The sequence below is a fragment of the Mus pahari genome, chromosome 21 (genome assembly GCF_900095145.1).
Source record: "Mus pahari chromosome 21, PAHARI_EIJ_v1.1, whole genome shotgun sequence".
Taxonomy (NCBI): Eukaryota; Metazoa; Chordata; class Mammalia; order Rodentia; family Muridae; genus Mus; species Mus pahari.
Window position 1 is genome coordinate 21,190,448 of NC_034610.1, and position 5,000 is coordinate 21,195,447.

Genomic DNA, 5,000 nt, shown 5'->3' on the forward strand with positions numbered 1-5,000 from the left:
GTTCCAAGCACCTGCATGGCAGTTCACAACTAAACCTCCAGTTCCAGGGGATCTAGTGCCTTCTTCTGGCCTCCTTGGGTCCTGCATGTGTGTGGTTCACAGATATACACTGATTTAAAAAAAAAAAAAAAAAAAAGGAATTAAAAAGGAAAGGACACACAATTCCTGGGTATGGTGGAGGAGAAAGTTTATTACAGATATATGGGAGAGCATAGCCAGGGGCAGGGACATCTGGGAGAGTCGAGAGTGGTCATGACCATGAACCCTGCGGGAGAGGGGGAGGGGAAGGACAGAGGGGAACAGAGTACAGCAGCCAGCAGGCCAAAGGGACAAGAGGGGTAGGTGATTGAAATGGCTGGATTACATAGGAAAGAGCCTTTTGGGGGAGAGCAGCGTAGAAGGCGGGGATGCTAGCCATATCCTGCAACAAGTAGGGACTGGGGGATGCTGGGAGAACCTGGAGGCCAGGTCCGCTTTAATAGGTTAAATAGGCACCTCAGCCACTAGTCCCAGATTTGAAACAACACATAATTTTTTTTAAGATTTATCTATTTTTTATGTATATGAGTACACTGTAGTTGTCTTCAGACACCCCAGAAGAGGGCATCGGATCTCATGACAGATGGTTGTGAGCCACCATGTGGTTGCTGAGAATTGAACTCAGGACCTCTAGAAGAGCAGTCAGTGTTCTTAACCGCTGTGCCATCTCTCCAGACCCAACACATGTAATTTTTAAAAAGTTTAAAACTTTGTTTTATGTGGATGAGTGTTTGCCTGCCTGTGGTGTATGCAACGCATACACTTGGAGGCCAGAAGACAGTGCTGGATCCCTTGGAGCTGAAGTCACAGGGGTTGTGAGCTGCCGTGTGGGCACTGGGATAAAACCTAGGCCTTCTGGAAGAGCGGAGGGCGCTTTGAACCCCTAAGCCGGCTCTCCAGTCCCAAACCAAAGCCAAACAGGAGCCAGGCAGTGCTGGTGAAAGCCTTCAATGCCAGACCCACACTCAGGATGCCTAGGCAGCTGAGTTCAAGGTCAGCCAGGGCTACAAAGAGAAATCCTGTCATGGAAAAACAAGAACAAGAAAAGAAAAAAAGCCGGGCGTGGTGGCGCACGCCTTTAACCCCAGCACTTGGGAGGCAGAGGCAGGCGGATTTCTGAGTCTGAGGTCAGCCTGGTCTACAGAGTGAGTTCCAGGACAGCCAGGGCTACACAGAGAAACCCTGTCTCGAAGAACAAGAACAAGAAAAGAAAAAAAAAAAAAAATAAGGGTTCTCTTCCCCTATGGCTTACACAGGTTAGACCCAAGTCACCAGGTTAGACCCAAGTCACCAGGCTTATGTGACAGGGTCCTCTCTCTCTCTCAACAATGGGGTACTCAAATTAGACTAGTGTGGAACTGCCTGCATAGTCAAGGGTGACCTTGAGTTCTTGATCCTTCCAAGTGCCACCATTAAAGGCAGGCACGCCCACCAAGCCCGGCTCAACTCTCCCTTTCTAAATCTTGTCTTCAGAGAACACTGCATAAGTAGATCACGGCATGTGAACTCTGAAGCTGTTTCTGTTGTTGTTGTTGCTGTTGTATAATGAGTATAATGAGGCCCACCCAAGTAGTAACAGGTATTGGCAGTCTCTTCCTTTCAGGGCCGAGCAGCACTGAAGGATCTTTGAGTTGCTATTACAAGTAAGTCACAGAATATATCTAAACACATCAGCCCGGGGGTTCTAAGTTCTGCTGGACTAGCCATGTGGTCACAGCCCTCCATGGCTCCCTGCTGGCCATGCCCAAAAGCCACAGTCCTCATCCTAGACCATGGTTCGCCTCACAGTTCACAGGGCTGTTTTTATATTGGAGTCTATAGCAAATGACTCACACAAGAGAGAGATTAAATTCTACCTGGGATGTCTTTGGAAACTTTAAGGCTTCCCATGGAAAGGAGGCAGTACACAGAAACAATAAAGGAAAAGAGCTTCAGGGTGGGTGGGATGGCCCAGTGGGTAGTGGCACTTCCTTCAGGATCCCCGGAGAACTGAGCCGGATCCTGGGAAGTGGAAGGAACAACAGACTTCCCAAACCTTGGTTTTCAGCCCTCCATCCGTGGGTGCTTATGCGCCCTCTCCACACAAGCACTGAGTGTCGTCTGTCTGTCTGTCTGAATGGATGGGTGTATACCATGGAGCACAGAGATCAGAAAAGTGTGGCCCAGTCTTTGGAACTAGAGTTATAGACAGTTGTGAGCTGCCATGTGAGTTCTGGGAACTGAACCTAGGCTCTCTGCAAAGAGCAACAATTGCTCTTTTTGTTTGTTTGTTGTTTTTAGAGACAGGGTCTCACTATGTAGCTCTGGCTGTCCTGGAACTCACTTTGTGACCCAGACTGGTCTTGAACTCACAGAGATCTATCTGCCTCTGCCTAGAGATGTTGGGATTGTAAAAAGTAAAAAAATAAATACTTTGTGAAAGATTTTTTTTTTTTTTTTTTTTGGTTTTTCGAGACAGGGTTTCTCTGTGTAGCCCTGGCTGTCCTGGAACTCACTCGGTAGACTAGGCTGGCCTCGAACTCAGAAATCCGCCTGCCTCTGCCTCCCTAGTGCTGGGATTAAAGGCCTGCGCCACCAGGCCCGGCTTGAAAGATGTTACTTTTTAAATATACATATTTACAAATTTTATATATACAAGAATTTTTGGCTATATGAATGATATACATGTCTGTAGACCTGTTTGCTTGATGCCTACAGCAGCTAGACAGCAGCACTAGATGCCCTGGAATTGGAGTTACAATGGTGGTGAGCTGCCATGTGGGTACTGGGAACTGAATCCGGGGCCTCTGCAAGAGCAGCCAGTGCTCTTCCATCACTGAGCCACCTCTCCAGTCCCACTGTGATCTTTCTTTTTAAGTTTCTGTTCTGAGAGAAAAACTAAAAAACTAAGCACTGTGCAAGACTCTAGGTCTAAGGCAAGTAAAATAATGTTGTTTATCCCTAAAATGCACTTGAGCCAGACAAGCTAGAAAAGGGCGGCCTTTCTTCTCCCTCACTAAAAGACAATGAATGATGGCCAACATTTGCTCCCGGAAGCGCTGCCTGGGCTGAGTTTTTAAGAGCAAATTACACGGCTCTACTGGTCATTGCAGCAGAGTAATGGCCAGCGACAATTCTTCCTTTTCTGCCAGGCGTAAGGGTGGGTGAAATAGACAGGGAATATCTCTGTCCTGAGGTACAGACTGGCATCCCAATGTATCGGCTGGGCACATCAGTACCACCTGCAATGATGCTTTACGCAGTCAGGCACGCACACAGACTGGGGCACGAAGGCTGGCAGGCTGATGAAATAAAATGTCAGACACTGTATAACAAACTTCCTGTAGAAGGCAAGATGTCCAGTTTCGTGCGTAAGACATTACTATCCAGGTACAGGGAAGTCAAGCAAACACTATACTGTTTTTACAATATCTTTTGATTGCATAATTCGTTCAAAACAGAACGTAATTTTAAAGAGTAAAGGAAATCCTTCACAAGAGGAGGGGGAATGAACGGTTCACTGGAGTGAGCGGTTCACAGGAGTTCAGGAGGAAGCAGCAGCAGCTGCTCTGGGTGCCTCAGCCAATGCTTCTAGGCCCCCTCCCATGAGGCGGTTTTGCTCCAAAGACAGGAACCTTTTGTTTTGCTTTGCTTGTGGATGGAAGGATATCATTAATGGAGGGGTTTTTCAATAACTCGGGGACATCGACCAAGAGCTGCCAAGCCACTGGCCTGCTGCAACTCTTTATTCCCAAATAATTACTGGCTTCTTGAAAACCACCCTCTGCAGTTACTTCCGTTTTCAGAGTGGAGAAAAACAATACAGTCTGACTCATCAGCAATGGGGGGGGGGGGCAAATACTCAGTGCTGAGAGCGAAGACCAAGACCACAGTCACCAAGGATCACCCAGACTGGACCCTGGTGACAGCTTAAACAGGGAAGGAACAGTCTGGGCCTTCATCATCTCTAAGCACTCTCCACAGGGGATTTAATTCCCTGCTGCAAAAAAAAGGGTGAATGCAGGTTTATCTTGGAAAGGAAAATCTTTGAAAATGAAAGACTGTTGAGAAATTCCTTTATGGCACCCATAAAATAAATCCCTAAAGACTTTCTTGGTGGACTCCACTCAAACATCAACAAATAAAGATGGTTATTAAAGGCCTCAAGAGGAACAAAGCCAAAGCCAGCCAGCTCATATTACACTCAGTTTTGCAAACAGGCACTATGAGACGCGTTCACCACTGCCAAGAAGGTATTACTGTTTTCCTTTGCTGTGGTCATTAAAAGTACCTGGAGGACCAGATAGACAGAGCTTCCCAAGGCCTGGCTACCAAGAAAACCTGGTATGGATTCCAGTCAGTACAGTCCCTAAGACACTGCAGAGTCTTACACTAACAACTAGAGTCTGGACATTTGGTTATTAGAAAAACAAGACAAGGTATAATGATAAACACTTATAATCCCAACACTTGGGAGGTAGGGGTGGAAAGCATAAGGATTGGGATTAGCTTTGCTGCATAGCAAGTTCAGGGCTAGCCAGAGCTATATGAGATCCTGCATTGAAAACAAACGATCCCAAAAAGCATCCTAGTTTTACATTAGGACTACATTTCTATAATTTCTTAGATGGCTCTAAACATACTTCTAGCATTTTTATTATGCATTTATGCAAATATAAATACAGCATTTACAAAATCAAAATATCATGTAACTCAGCGAGTTCTGAAGATGCGCTGCTCTGAAGTGGTGAATACTCAAACTGTGAGACAGTCTCTACATAACCCTTCACTGTAGACCAGGCTGGCCTCAAACTCACAGGGATCTGCTTACCTCTGCCTCCTGACTACTGGGATTAAAAGTGTGTGATACTATACCTCAGTCTTTATTTTTAATTAGTTTTTAAATTTATTTTTGAGCCAGGATCTTATCGTGCATCCCTGTCTGGCCTCCAACTCACTAAGTAGATCAAGTTGGCCTTGAG

General features: G+C 46.1%; 1 protein-coding gene across 2 annotated transcripts in view; it reads right to left on the minus strand.

Annotated features, from left to right (window-relative positions):
- Fam234a (family with sequence similarity 234 member A) overlaps positions 1 to 5,000 on the minus strand; it is a 38,426-nt gene that overhangs the window by 19,139 nt on the left and 14,287 nt on the right. The gene's annotated exons all lie outside the window — the stretch shown is intronic.